Here is a 16,723-nt window from a genome sequence, read left to right as displayed (position 1 = left end):
ATTCCCCTCGCAGAGACTTCCCTTACTATGGAACAGGGTCCCGATCTACATAAGACAGAGCCCCTCACTATCACTCTTCAGGAGGAACCTTGATGAGTGGATGGGTAACAGAAAGTTCGCACCGGGGATCACACCAACAGCACTACTAGATAGGGGCTAAGGGTACTAGCTGCTAGTACAAGGGTCTAGGGAACTACTAAAGGGGTGGTGAATACTACACAACATGGCTGGGCTAATATATGCCTTCGGGCAGATAGCCCAGTACCAACCTATGAACCTATGAACCTATCATTTGGACAGTAAATCAGGAAAACTGCTTCATGCATATCACATGATATACATAAAATAGTACATGGTAAGATTATGTTTTCCTCAGTCTGAAACGAGGATGTTCCTTCTTGAAGCTGACTATATGTACAGATGTGCAGTTATGGGACTGCATATATATTTGCTGACATCATCAGATCCAAGCAAAGTGAATGTGCTAAACATGGAAGAGAAGTGTAAAATATCATCTTTGTTCAGACTAGAAGATGTATTTTATATGGAAGCAGGTATGAACATCAAACTAGAAGTGGACAAAAAGGTGCAATACAAAGGACAAGAAAGAAAAGAAAGAATATAAAAACTGTGATAGCAAGAAAAGATAAGAAAAGTGGAAAGGCCAACATTATAGTGGCTGGTATCAACAATTACCAGGAAATGTTATCAATTCTATATATATTAATGGCTATTAGATGTAAAATGAAATGCTAATTATGACAGTTCAGGATAAAATTAATAAAAATGGGATATACAGACAAGTGTAGATTTTGAAGTATGGAACTGGAGAAACCTGCACATCTTATTGCTGCTTTTGGTATTCTTACAGTTGATGACCTATGAAAGGCACAATAATATGGCAAGATTGCTGTATTGGGATTCTACAGTCATTACAGTATGCAAGTGTCTGAGAAGCATTCAATGCATGGACCACAAAGAATTAGTGAAATGAAAAAGTATTGATCACATGACCATCCAATAACAGCAATCAAGAAAGCAGAGCATAAACAAGATATTACAGCTGAAGAAAAAAATGATAAAATAAGCTTTAATTATTGAAATAGCTATACCTAGCAATTATAGTGTTCTGTGTACTGAGAGAAATACAATTATAAAATAACAGGATGTGCAAGCAAAAGCTAGGGCAATGTGGAATACAAACACAAATATAATTCCAATAGTACTAGGAGCAACAGTTATAATACAAAATAATTTTCAAGCATGTCTGGGTACACTGCAGCTGCTGAGAAAAAAAATATTCACAGACATCAAAGGCTAAAGCAGTACTAATTTCATGAACTTTAATTCAACCCCCTTCTATTTAAGATTAAGGTCATTTCCTTACAGGTAGCAGATGTCCTAACATTTTGGAAAAATTAAAAAAGACAGTACTGAGAGACTTAATTTATAGGTTCATAGGTTCATAGGTTGGTACTAGGCTATCAGCCCCGGGGCCTATACAAGCCTAGCCATAACAATTCCCTGGCTATTTCTTCCCACACTATTTACTTCCCTGGACCCCTGTCTAGCAGGGCAACTGACGTGATCCCCGGGGTGAATTTCCTTTCTTCCATCCAATTGTCAAGGTTCCTTTTGAAGAGGGCCAAAGAGGCACTCTGCTTGACATGTATGGGCAATCTATTCCAGAGTCTGGGGAGTCTCTGAGTCAGAAACCTATCCCTCCAGCATGTTTTGTTTATTGTGATGACAAGGTTTAGATCCCTGGAGCATGTGGCTGTGAGGGATTGGGATTTCTTTAAGTGTAGCATGTTCAACAGCTCTGGGTTTGACATGGCCTTGTGTGTTAAGCAGAGATCCCCTCTGAGTAGACGATATGCGACAGAGTATAGCTGGAGTTTTTTAAGGTGGTCAGTGTAGGGCATCTGCTTTAGGCCTGTGATTCTTTTAGTGAGGTATTTCTGCGGCCTTTCCAGTTGTTGCAGATGTCTTGTGAGGTACATACCAAATGGGGCGTTGTATTCTATAATGGGTCTAATGAGGGATGAGTACAGTGGGACAATGACCTCTTTTTTTCTGGATGAAAAGCCCTTAGTGAAGAGTGCCAAAGAGGCACTCTGCTTGACATGTATGGGCAATCTATTCCAGAGTCTGGGGAGTCTCTTGGTCAGAAACCTACCCCTCCAGCATGTTTTGTTTATTGTGATGACAAGGTTTAGATCCCTGGAGTGTGTGGCTCTGAGGGATTGGGATTTATTTAAGTGTAGCATGTCCAACAGCTCTGGGTTTGACATGGCCTTGTGTGTTAAGCAGAGATCCCCTCTGAGTAGACGATATATGACAGAGTATAGCTGGAGTTTTTTAAGGCGGTCAGCGTAGGGCATCTGCTTTAGGCCTGTGATTCTTTTAGTGAGGTATTTCTGCAGCCTTTCCAGTTGTTGCAGATGTCTTGTGAGGTACATACCAAATGGGGCATTGTATTCTATAATGGGCCTAATGAGGGATGAGTACATTGGGACAATGACCTCCTTTTTTCTGGATGAAAAGCCCTTAGTGATGAGGTGTGCCACATAGAAGGATTTCCTGACTGTTGTGGCGATGTGGTTATCGAAGGTGAGACCACTGTCCACCTGTGTCCCTAAGTCTCTTATCACACTTTCGGTGTTTAGTGTACTGCCACCTATATGGTAATTCACGGATACATGTTTTTTCCCAAAGGGGATAACTATACATTTCTTGGCATTGAGCTTGAGCCCATGGCTCTGGCACTAAGCATCTGTTTCTGTAAGGCCCTGTTGTAGAGTATCCACATAATTTGGGGATTCAATAATGGCTCCCAGTTTGCAGTCATCTTCAGAGAAGTAGATGCCAAACAAGAGCAGTCCCAGGACTGAACCCTGAGGTACTCCACTTGTCACTTGTCTGGAACTGGATTTGGAATCGGCTACTTTTACAGTGTGGGTTCTATCAGTAAGCCAGTTAGCAACCCATTGGGTGATGTAGGGATTAATGCCCAGCTTAGTAAGTTTATCTATGATTCCAAAGTGGGGGATGGTGTCAAAGGCCCTGGCAAGGTCTAGATAGGCTGTGTGGACCACCTTACCCTTGACCATGGCTCTGGAGACTGATTGGAAGAAGTCAATCAGGTTCAGGAGACAAGATCGGCCCTTCATGAACCCAAAATGGGTGGGGTCCAGTGTTTGAAGGTTGCCAATGTCTTTGTTTATAAGTTACATGATAATACACTCCATGGCCTTGCAGATAAGGCTTGTCAGACTGATGGGATGGTAGTTTCCGGGATCCAAGGTGGATCCCCCCTTGTGGAGTGGGATAACTGTAGCTCTGTGCCACTCAGTGGGCATGAAACCTGAGGTGAGGCTATGATTAAACATGACACTTAGGTGAGGTGCCAGTTCATGTTGTAGTTCATGTAGTACACAGCCCGGGATGTCATCTGGTCCCATGGATGCTGTATACTTAGCTTTGGAGAGTGCATTTTTTACCTGTGTGGCCATTATTACCAGAATTTGGCAATCTTCCGGCATTGAGATGGGCCATTTAGGGAGTGAGGGGGGGGGGTGAAGTTGGCAGTGAATCGATCTGCCAGGATATTGGCAATATTCTTGGGATCAGTATATTTAATGCCATTCTGTTTTGGCTCAGAGCAGATCTGAGCATTGCCATTTAGATTCTTGACATAGTTATAGAATGCCTTGTGGTTGTCTTTGGAATCTTTAGCAATTTTATTTTTGTAACTAGCTTTGGAGGATTTTATGAGGGATCTCAGTTTCTTACTGAGGCTGGTAAGGGAATTTTTTGCATCCTGGGATTTTCCTCTTTTCTGCAACAGTTTCTTCCTTTTGTTATAAAGTTTGTTTATAACAGGGGTCCACCAGATTGGCTTCCTTTTTTTGGATGAGAGAATCTTGGTTCTATTTGGGATGGCACGATTCATGCATGAGTGGATGTGCTCGTACAGTGCCTTAGTGTAGGATTCAGCAGTTGAACTTTCAGTTCCCATCTGCATGGGTGTCATGAAGTTTGTCACTTCTGACTTGAGTAGCATGAACTTGGCTTTGGAGAAGTTTTTATGGAGGTTTCCTTACTGGGGGGTGGGGGTGGGATATGGATGTTAAGGGTGATTAGGTTATGGTCAGACCTGACTAACGAGGGGTGACCATAGGTGTGGAGCATCGATTTCCCATGTTGGTAATGACCAGGTCTAGGATATTGGAGCCCCTGGTGAGACTATGGATTAGTTGATCCAGGGCTTTGGAATTTATGAATTCCAAGAACCATTGGGCAAAGGTGTTGGTGCGTGAGTAGTTTTCCCAGTTAATGGCAGGGTAGTTAAAATCACCCAGTATTAGGGTGTTTGGTTCTATCTTAATATTTTCCAGTATGTTTAGAAAGGTGTAGTGAGATTCTTGGGGTATGGTGGGGGATCTGTAGCAAGCTACAATTTGGATTGCAGTCTTACATATCGATGTTCTCCATTTTTAGGAATGCCTTGAGAGAGGCCATTTTGAGGTGTAGACTTCTAGCATTGAGTAGCATTACCTTCAGACTTTGCATGCTTGTACCTGTTACAGTGGTGATTTTGTCCTTTGAACTTTGCCTAAAAAAGGCACTATAGGGGTGCCAAGAGCCTTAGCCAGTAACCTGAATCCCAGGGGCAACAGGTGCAGACCATCTCTGGCAAAGCATCGTGGTCTGTCAGTCATGTTGTCCCAGGCAGACAGATACTGAATCCCCTTTGAATGACACCAGAAGCTTAGCCAATTGTTGAAGTCAATCATTTTGTCCTTATATTGTGGTATCATTCTGGGCGAAGGCAGTATGCTACTCAGGGCTAGGGTCATATCTGCCTGGGCCACATGATCCGAGAGCTGTTCCATGTCTCTTTTCATGTAGTCCAGGGAGGTACATCTCAAGTCATTCACTCCAACATGGACAATGGCAGAGTCATATTTTTACTTGTTGTGGAGTGTCTTTTCTTAGGGGCTGTTGCTGGGTGGCACACTGGTGTTGTGAACTATGTGACACTTTAGTTGTGATTGGTGTTTGTTTGCATTTCAGCTTCCGAGGTCCTTGTTGCTTGGGCAGGTTACAGTTAAAGGCCTCTGCATATTTGGATTTAGTGTTGCTATATGTGGGTGTTGGTGGTGTGGGTTTAGAAGGGCTATGTGTTGCTTGAGGTGTAGTGTGGGTGTTAACCTTCTCCTCTTGACTGTCTAGCACAATCTTGGGCAGTGAGAGCTTTGCTTCCATTTTGGCTATGTAAGTACATCTCTCACAGGTTGTAGTGTTGGGTGGTAGAAGGAGAGGGTTGTCTGTGTACATGAGGCAATTGCTGCATTGCCCGAGTATGCCCAAATTCACCAGGTGGACAGGAGAAATCACCGGAAGCTGACCCTTGGACATGCCTGATTTGGAGCGTTTTTTTTTTTTTTTTTTTTGTAAAGTACAAGAGCTGTTTTCCTTTACCTTAGCAATGTACTTTGTAATTATAGGCTGTTTAGTGCCTACTATTAATTTCCCCTTATTGACAAGGAGAGTTGAGTGCTTGTATCAGTTTAAGGCTTCCTAGTGCTTTCCAGCAGGTATTAGAGAAAGTGGTAGTCACAGGGATGCTTAAAGGGAAGATGAAAAAAAATGCACATTACAGTGTGCACTAGAGAAGTTAGATGTGAAAGTAGATAACTTAAGTTTTACCTGTTTAAAAAGTTAAGGTTTAGTGGAGAGTTACTATTTTTAAAACAGCACGATGGATTGAAAGGGGTGGTCGCTTTTGTATTCTGGTACTATGGAATACAGTAGGATGGCCAATAAATTTAAATAGTTGAAGGGGAGGGATTTCAAAAATGATGATTTTGTGATTACTCTCACAAGCCAGTGAAAGTAGAGAGGAAATGAGATATATGGTCAGATTAACATAAGAGGCAGGCAACTAGAAAGGCAGTGGTATTTAAACAAGGCAACTGTAACTGGGTGGAAGGGCGGGAAAAAAATTCTGCCTGACTCAGAAGAGAGAGAGCTGTGGTCTCTTTTGAAGTTTTAATATGCTGTTAAAGCAGAATGCAAGTAAAACACAAGGTAAAGAAAACAAACCACAGTATTCAAAATATAGAAAGGCAATAAAGTAATACAAAATACAAAAAATAAAAGCAAGTTAACCTTTCCTTCACAGCAAAGTGTAGCAGAGTCTGGATGAGCCTTTCTGGTAAAGCTCTGAAATGTTTTATTTTATCCCTTAAATAGAAGGTTTAGTTCCTAACTCCACCCCCCTCAGTTAACAAATGATCAACCTTAAGTGACCTCTTCTATCTTATGAATGAGTCCTTAATTGATCAGTTCTAATTTCTGCCTGACTCAGAAGAGAGAGAGCTGTGGTCTCTTTTGAAGTTTTAATATGCTACTAAAGCAGAATGCAAGTAAAACACAAGGTAAAGAAAACAAACTACAGTATTTAAAATATAGAAAGGCAATAAAGTAATACAAATTACAAAAAATAAAAGCAAACTAATCTTTCCTTCACAGCAAAGTGTAGCAGAGTCTGGATGAGCCTTTCTGGTAAAGCTCAGAAATGTTTTATTTTACTCCTTAAATAGAAGGTTTAGTTCCTAACTCCACCCCCTCAGTTAACAAATGATTAACCTTAAGTGACCTCTTCTATCTTATGAATGAGTCCTTAATTAATCAGTTCTAATTTCTGCCTGACTCAGTTCTAATTTCTGTCTGGATGAGCCTTTCTGGTATTGAAATATAAACTGGAAAATGATATTATCTAAACTCTTAGCATCAGAATTCATTGATTTTCTTCTTTTAAACAATACTCAGTAGTTTAGACATCTTCTTGGAAGAAAGAGGAGGAAACATCATAGAAATTGTTATGAATAATGTGAATGAGGTAATAACAGATATAAAGCTTATAACCTGCCTGTATCCTTATTAGTTAACATTATTAATATGGTCCAGTTCAACTGACAATTTACTACTTAAAGAAGGTTGCTTTCTCTTAAAATGCAACATATCTCTTAAACAGGGACTGGAACAGAATTTTTTTTGTTTATGAACTGATACACACTGTAATAATATAACACTTCCATCATGGTCTATATCACATAATCGAAGTGTGAAAACTCTGAATGTGAAATCATCAAACCCATAACCTCAAAAGCTGAATACTCTGAAGACTGAGAACAGTGATTTTTTTCCCAGGGAAAAAAAAATCGCTGTTCCAGTACAAAACCCGAAACAAACGAACACTACAAACTATTCCTAATGTGGGGGGCTTTGCCACCCACACCCCCACAATGTCCCCCTACTTAAATATACCAACTCCGAGATGGCAACACAGTGGAGGAAATAGTGAAGCCACAGGAAAGGGCCCACCAAATTATTTCCCTGGGAAAGAATTCGATGTTCTGTGGCTTTAGCATTTTCAGTCTTTGAACTTCTGAGTTCAACGTTGTGGCGTTCGCAGTTCTCATCTTTTGAGCTTCCGATGTACACCCCTTCCATCAGTGTGAAGATCACTTCTGGCTGACATCAGACATGGAAACAATACTAATTGCATTAAATTTAATCATACTAGGACTTAGGAATGGGGTCCATTGCTGTCAACATATTAGAAACCCAAAAGACTTGGAAAAATTAAACTGAGGGCAAAAAAAATAAATAAATAACACTAATATAACACAACTGTACTAAATCAATTATAGATTCACAGATTCATAGATTTTTACTAAGCTAAAAACCCATGAGGCCTTTCTAACCCTAGCCAAGTTTTCCTGAAAGAATAATAATGTCCTGTAACCAAACAGGATATTGAGGCCAGGCATTTATAAGCTACATCTGTCTATAAGGGACATGGGTGCCAGGCCCACTGGGAATTTACTATTCCTCATCTACTGATCTAGGTTGAGCTTAAACTGGGTAATACAAAAAATCATTTTCACATGTATGGGAAGCCTGTTCTATAGGAAGGGCATTGTCTGGTACACATATTTGTATCTCCAGCATGTTCTGTTTAACTTCTTCTTCCTCTTTCGGCTTTTCCCGGTTAGGGGTCGCTACAGTGGATGACCTGGCAGTGGATTTTTAAGGTGTTGAGTTGCCAGCCCGACGCCCAGCCTTCCACGGAAGGTACACACACACACACACACACACACACACACACACACACACACACACACACACACACACTCAGACCTAGGGCCAATTTAGAGTGTCCAATCCACGTACAGCATGCCTTTGGGATGTGGAAGGAAACCGGCGCACCCGGAGGAAACCCACGTGACCACAGGGAGGACATGCAGACTCCGCACAGAAGGCACCCCAGCTGAGGATCGAACCAGAGAACCTCTTGCTGTGAGGCAGCAATGCTAACCACAAAATTCAGGTCCATAGACTTTGTTTCTTCTACTGTTGACTTACGAATATGCAAGAGATTTGTAAGTGTGGGCCAGGCACAGATCACTCCTCAGAAATCTATAGGAGACTGAGTAGAGGGAAAAGGCTTTAATGTACTCTGCATAAGACAGGTTTGTTACACCTTGTATTCTTTTTGTAAAAAACCTATGAGGTCTCTGTAGGACATGTATTATGTCAGGAAATTAAGCTCTAAAGGGATGCTCATGTACATCATGGACTTAGTCTATGTTGGAATAAATTCTGAAATAGTTTACATGGGGAAAAGTATTTCATACAGAATGTTTGCCCCAGGATGTATTAAAGGGCCTAGCACAAACCGTGGCTTGTGCTAGAAAGACCCAGCTCTCACAAAGGAGTATTACGTGATTCAGACACATGTCAGCCACAATGGTCTCATTATCAGATAATTTGCATGCCTCTGAATCACAGGTTACTAACTAACTGCAATGTGAAAATCATTGATGATGTGCATGTTTCAGTAGTTAAGTGCTGCAGCCACATCTTTAGACACTGGAAGCCCACCTCAGTCACTTTTCCATACACAAAAGCACACATTCAAACAGAAATGCACACGCACACATACAAACACACACACACACACACACACACACACACACACACACACACACACACACACACACACACACACACACACACACACACACACCACAGTCTCTGTACCTGTTCCTTAGTTGCCTGGCTTCCCGTGTTGCTAGTCATATCCCTGGTGTCTAGTGATCCCCCCACTCACCAATCCTTGTACTACATTAGGTTACCTTATGGTCCAAAAAGCAATTCTTGAAAAAGACTCAAAAGCTTGGATTATAAACCTGTTTTGTCTGTGGATGGTTGTGCTTTGACTTACTTTGTTGCTGAGGTTACCTTATGGCACAAGTGTAGTATGCCTGGTGTCTAGTGATCCCCCACCCCCTGAGCCCTTTACTCCTATAGGTACCGTTTTAGTACTGATAAAGTAATTGTGATGTCTAGTGCTTCCCCTAACCCCAGATCCCTGTACTGCCTTAGGTAAATTTACAGTAGTGGTGTAGTAGCCCTGGTGTATAGTGTTTCCCCACCCCCTAATCCCCATCTGCTGTCAGTACCTGTAGATGAGCATGGCCTTTTTATTGTGTTCAGTACCATGATGTGTTAGACCTGGCCATGCTGATCTACACATCAGGGTGTTGCTCAGCACACACACACACACACACACACATGTATATATATATATATATATATATATATATATATATATATATATATATATATATATATATATGTATCTATATATATATATATCTATATATATCTATATATATATATATAGAGAGAGAGAGAGAGATCTCTATAGGTTCATAGGTTGGTACTAGGCCATCAGCCCTAAGGCCTATGCAAGCCTAGCCATAATAATTCCATGGACATTTTTTCCCCACAATATTTACACACACATATATATATATATATATATATATATATATATATATATATATATATATATATATGTGTGTGTGTGTGTGTGTATATATATATATATATATATATATATATATATATATATATATATATATATATATATATATATATATATATATATATATATATATATATATATATGTATATATATATTCCTGTAGGCAATTTACTGGAAAAAAAGAGAGTGTCTGTCTAATTAGCATATGCCTGTCTCACTGACTGCCCCATTAGCATACAACACAGCTGCAGAGCCAGCCCTACATGGTGCTGCACATCTTCATACTAGGACTGTTTCTTAATTCTGAAAGGTTACCCCAATGTACATGTCACAGAATCTTTATGAATTCCCCCAGGGTGAAAAAAAAACAGATTACTGAATAACAATAGCAAATTAAAGGGCTCATAAAGATTGTACGGCTAAAACTGAAAATAAAAACCCTTTCAGTAAGACCAGACTATAAGATTTTTTTTCAGTATGCCAGCAGTCAGCTCAAAACTGTTCGCACTGTGACATCCATAAAACTTCTTTGTGCTTGGACAAATGGCTTAAAATGCAGTAGCTGATGTTCTAAATGTCCATGTTTCCTAAATTATCTGATTGCCAGCACCTAGTAGCATCACTTAACATAGGGAAAGCATCTTTAGCCAAGACAAAGGCTATCTGTAGCATGGGTCTAGATGTGATTGCTGCAAAAGTAGCATACTCTTTGAAAGACTCATTTCTGGTGCCTCTCCACAGAAGGGATGGTACTTTACCTCAAGAAGTTATAGTTCTAGGAGACTGGAAGATGACAGTTGTTACTCATAATTTTAAAGGTGGGTCATCAAATCAAATTCAGAACTACAGGCCTATTATTACAACATTTCCAACTGGTAAACTTTTTGAGAGGTACCTTTTAGCATTATGGTGTGAATCAGAAATGTTCCATTAACATCTAGGCATAATCCATTAGTGTTTTCCATGTGACAGATCAAATTTGGCAAGTGTGGTTGATTTTTGAAAGCCCTTTGCTCATGCCTTAGATATGGGAATATATACCATGACTAAATATCTGGCTTAGCTTAAGTATTTGGCTGCATTGCAGACAATGTAGTTATGGACAGCATTATTCACTGCATGATTCACCATACCACAGTACAAGGACAAAATTATTGACTTCAACAATTGGCTAAGCTTCTGGTGTCAATCTAAGGGAATCCAGTATCTGTCTGCCTGGGATGACATGATCAACAGACCACGCTGCTTTGCCAGAGATGGCCTGCACCTGTCGCCCTTGGGATTCCGGATACTGGCAAAGGCTCTTGCCACCCCTATAGTGCCTTTTTTTTTAGGCAAGGTTCAAATGACAAATTCACCACCATAACAGGTACAAGCAAGCAAAATCTGAGGGTAATGCTATTCAATGCTAGAAGTCTAAACCTCAAAATGCACTCACTCGAGGCACTCCTTAAAATGGAGAACATTGACATCTGTGCAGTGACAGAGACCTGGTTCAAAGCTCCAGAGAGCACCCCTGCATTACCAGGCTATAATTCATACCACACCTTTCAGCCAGCAAACCCAGACCAAAACACTAAAGGTGGAGGCATGTCCATATTCATTAAGGATATCCACACCTCCAAGCTAGTTGCTCAGCATAATGCATCCGAGATTATCCAAGTTCAACTAACTCTGGGCAAAACCACAATCCAGATTGTAGCTTGCTAGAGACCCCCCACCATGCCCCAGGATTCCCACTCCTCTTTTCTTGATACACTGGAAAATATTAAGGTACAACCCAACACTCTAATAATGGGTGATTTCAACTACCCTACCATTAACTGGGAAAACTACTCATGTACCAACTCTTTTGCTCAACGTTTTCTGGAAATCATCAATTCCAATGCTTTGGATCAACTTATCCACACCCCCATCAGAGGCAGCAATATCCTAGACCTGATCATCACCAACATGGGTGACCGGTGTTCCACACCAGAGGTCAGCTCCTCTTTGGTCAGATCTGACCACAAGCTAATCACCCTAGACATCCACATCCCGCTCCCACCCCCATTAGGAAAACAACCATAAAAAAATTTCTCCAAAGCCAACTTCACGCTTCTTAAGACAGAAGTGGCAAACTTCATGACACCCATGCAGATGGACAATAGAGGTATGACTGCTGAATCCTACACAAATGCACTTTATAAGCACTTACACGAATGCATGGATTGTGCTATCCCTAACAGAACCAAGATGCTATCCTCCAAAAAAAGGAAGCCAATCTGGTGGTTTTCTGCCATAAACAAACTCTACAACAGAAGAAAGAAACTGTTGCAAAAAAGAGTAAAATCCCACAATTGCAGGAACTCCCTGGTCAGCCTCGGTAAGAAGCTGAGATCCCCATAAAATCAACAAATGTAGAAAACACAACTCAATACTGAAGACGTTCTCACCAAAAAAGAAGAAGCAATAATGAAGTCCAAAAAGTGAGAACTGTCACCACGTATAAATCCTTCTATAGAGTAGTCCCAAATCAAGCTCCAAACACACTGAAAATATCCACGATAGAAATATGTAAAAAATCATTTATTGGAAACAGAGAATAAGCGCTTTCGCATAGTTAAACTATGCTTCATCAGATACAATGACATAAAATAATCCCAGAGTACTTATACTAAACAACTTTTGGCGGGCTCATTAACTTAAAATATAGCTTAATTGCCTCCTATCAATGTAAAGCCAACATTACATTCAAATGCAGTTTAAACTCAATAAGGTTCATTCTCTAAAGTGCAGCACTCACACTCATCGCAAAACATTTCAAAGCATTGCTAGAGCTCTCTAACAAAACAAAACGCTGCAAACTTCAGACATAAAAAATGCATATACAAGCTCATAATACAAAAATGCATAGTTGATAAAATTGTTTAAACAAAAGCATTGACAACATGGCATATGGCATTCAGAAATGTAAACACATCCCTCGCATGCTGAGGATTCATTCAGCAAAATATTATCATAGTGTTCCTTGTCTCTTAACTCATATAAGCATAACTAGATTCCCTACCTTAATTGTAAGAAGTTCTATATAATGCAAGTTATTAAAGACAATTCCACCATCGGGAAAAAAGCTACACCGAAAAAGCATCCACAAACTGTTTGCCATTGCAAGTTAAACATCATCCTATTCGCTGTTGAGGTCACATGTCTGGATTCTCTGTGGGGAATTCCTCCCAATCTAAAAAGCTGTCCCCACGGTCCTAATGCAAGACTGTAGAGATCAGCAACTAAGGAAATTTAGTATAGGTCCAACGTTTATATACATTCTTCTTACGGATCCTAACCACCATGTTTAAAACATATAAAAATGTATCTTTTCTAATACTAAAATTTTTTTATATATCCTACATATAAACTTCAGTAGGTAAACATGAAAAAAATATATATATATCAGAGTAAAACCAACATCGCTGCAAACGCGTATATTAATCCTCTAGTGATGTTGTAAAGGCAGTATCTGTATAATTACGCATACCTCATACAATTTCATGCGCTCTAGGAGGAATCATGTTACAAAATACATAATTAATTCGACATTACAATCCTACTGATACTTATTTTACATAAAATATAGAACGTGTTGTGTGTCTGAAGAATTACCGAGGAACTACAAAACTACAAAAAAGTTCTGTATATACTCCTGGAATTACATAATAGTATACTTCACAACATGTTTAGGGAATATACTATGAATATGTATGTGAATCATAAAACAGAACACACAACAAAACATATTCCCAACAAACAACAGATATAAAATATATCTATGGTATAAAAAATAGTTATAAAAACAAAATTGCCACTGATTCTAAAGACAACCACAAAGCATTCTATAGCTACATCAAAAATCTCAATGGCAACACTCAGATCTGCTCTGAGTTACAGCACAATGACACTAAATACACAGAGCCAACTGATATTGCCAACATCCTGGCAGATAGGTTCAGTGCTAACTTTACCCCCCTCTCACCCCCTAAAGGGCCCATTTTTATACTGGAAGAATGCAAACTTCCTGTAATCACAGCTGCACAGGTAAAAACTTCACTCTCCAAAGCCAAGAACACAGCATCCATGGGACCTGACAACATCCCAGGCTGCCTTCTACATGAACTACAGAATGAACTGGCACCCCACCTAAGTACCATGTTCAGTCATAGCCTCACCTCAGGCTTTGTGCCCATTGAATGGCACACTGTGACAGTTATCCCACTCCACAAAGGGGGGGGGCACAACAGACCCTGGGAACTACCGCCCCATTAGCCTGACGGGCCTCGTCTGCAAGGCCATGGAACGTATCATCATGGAACTCATAAACAAAGACATTGGAGATCTCCAAACCCTGGACCCCACACAGTTTGGGTTTATAAAAGGCAGATCATGTCTTCTAAATCTGATAGACTTCTTTGAAGTAGTCACCAAAGCCATAGATGAGGGTAAGGTGGTTCACACAGCCTATCTTGATCTCGCCAAGGCGTTCAATGCCATCCCCACTCTGGAAATATAGATAAACTCACTACACTAGGTATAAATCCCTATGTCACAAGATGGGTTGCCAACTGGCCTACTGAAAGAACCCACTCTGTGAAAGTAGCAGACTCCAAATCAGACTTCAGAGCAGTGACAAGTGGAGTACCACAGGGTTCAGTCCTGAGTCCTCTCCTGTTTGGCATCTACTTCTCTGAAGTACAGGCTAACACAGAAGGTCTTTGGCTAACTAAATTTGCAGATGACTGCAAACTAGGAGCCATAACTGAAACTCCTAACGATGTGGACATCCTACAAAAGGGCCTCACTGAGACAGATGCCTGGTGTCAAAGACATGGTCTCAAACTCAATGCCAAAAAGTGCATTGTCATCCCCTTTGGTAAAAATTCTGTACCCATGAACTACCACATAGGCGGTAGTCTACTTAACACTGAAAGTGTGATAAGAGACCTTGTTCACAGGTGGACAGTAGTCTCTCCTTTGATAATCACATCGCCAAAGTGGTCAGGAAGTCCTTCTACATGGCACACCTCATCACAAAAGGTTTCTCATCCAAAAAAAAAGAGGTCATTGTTCCCCTTTACTCATCACTCATTAGACCTATTATAGAGTACAACGCCCCCTTTGGTATGTACCTCACAAGACATCTACAACAACTGGAAAGGCCGCAAAAATACCTCACAAAGAGGATTACTGGCCTCAAACAGATGCCTTACGCAGACCATTTCAAAAAACTCCAGCTTTACTCCATCGCATATCGCCTACTCAGAGGCGATCTCTGCCTAACATAGAAAGCTATGTCAAACCCAGAGCTGTTGGACATGCTACACTTAAAGAAATCCCAATCCCTCCAAGCTACATGCTCTAGGGACCTAAACCTTGTCATCACAATAAACAGAACATGCTGGAGGGATAGATTCCTGTCCCAGAGACTTCCCATACTCTGGAACAGACTACCTATCTATGTCAAACAGAGCTCCTCATTACCACTCTTCAAGAAAAATCTTGATGATTGGATGAGTAATAGTAAATTCACCCCGGGTATCACTTCTGTGGTTCTGCTTGACAAGGGCACAGGAAAATAATTTTCTTGGTTAGTGAAAGCCAGGGTACATTTTTGGCTAGGCTTGTATCGGCCCTAGGGCCAATAGCCTAGTACCTACCTATGAACCTATGAACCTATGATTCAGTACAGATTCACTGCAGATTCATTGTATGATTCACTGCATGATTCACTGTGTGGTTCACTGCAGATTCACTGCATGATTCACTGCAGATTCATGGCAGACAGTTTGGTGACAAAGCATACACCTGTACTACTTGGTCATGCATCCGTCTGTTGCTCTTATTCTTCAGGAGTCAGTATCTGGATTAGTTTTATTTAACTTTCTGATCTCCTGTTTTCCTAGAAAAATTCTTGCCTATATAAAAACATGAGGAAATCTATTGTTTGCTGTCTCCATAAGGAGAATGTGTTCTGAGATTTCCTCATGGTGACCGATGTCTGGTTATGTACGGAGATTCACGTAGGTGTTTAGTTTTGTGGGATTTTGGTTACACGTGTTAGGTTTTACTTTTTTGGGGGAGTTGTAGGTTTAGTATGGGGTAGATAGGTGGGAGAGTGCGTATGTTAGTGTTGAAAGTGGTGATTTTTGTACATGTGTAGTGTGTGTGTGTGTGTGTGTGTGTGTGTGTGTGTGTGTGTGTGTGTGTGTATTAGTGAGTGTACGTATGACAGTGTGCAGTGGGAGTGTAGGGCATGTACAACTATTTTTTTTTTTTTTTTGAGTTAGTGTGACATCAGAGTTGCTATACATAAGTAGTGATGTGGTGGGGGGTGCAGGGGGTTGCACCCCTGCAAAATGGTATGTTTCTTTTATTTGTTTTTACCTATTATTGTTTATGTTGTTATATTTGGAGAGGGTTGTGTTTTTACAGTTGCTTTATGCTGTATGGTATTTGTGTCTCGGTGTTGTGTGGTTTCATGTTTTTATGGTTTCGAACTGCTGGTCTCGATATACTGAAATTTGAAATTTCAGTATTTTGAGATTCAGAAGTGGAGCCATATATATACAGAAGCACGGAAGGGCTGTGGCTGACTAAGTTTGCGGACAACTACAAACTGGGTGCTATAATAGAGTCTCCGGCCAACATGGAGATCCTCCAGAAGGGCCTAAATGAGACTGATGCATGGTGTCAAAGCCATGGTCTCAAGCTAAATGCAAAAAAATGTGTAGTAATCCCCTTTGGAAAAAACAGAGTACCCGCAAACTACAACATAGGAGGTAA

At 40.5% G+C, this 16,723-nt stretch overlaps 1 protein-coding gene across 4 annotated transcripts in view; it reads left to right on the top strand.

Moving 5' to 3' along the window:
* Nucleotides 1-16,723, top strand: part of LOC122798078 (corticotropin-releasing factor receptor 2) — a 1,424,487-nt gene that overhangs the window by 547,093 nt on the left and 860,671 nt on the right. The gene's annotated exons all lie outside the window — the stretch shown is intronic.

This window comes from Protopterus annectens, chromosome 3.part1 (genome assembly GCF_019279795.1).
Source record: "Protopterus annectens isolate FY-2018-M chromosome 3.part1, PAN1.0, whole genome shotgun sequence".
Taxonomy (NCBI): domain Eukaryota; kingdom Metazoa; phylum Chordata; order Ceratodontiformes; family Protopteridae; genus Protopterus; species Protopterus annectens.
This window is presented reverse-complemented; position numbering and strand designations above follow the sequence as displayed.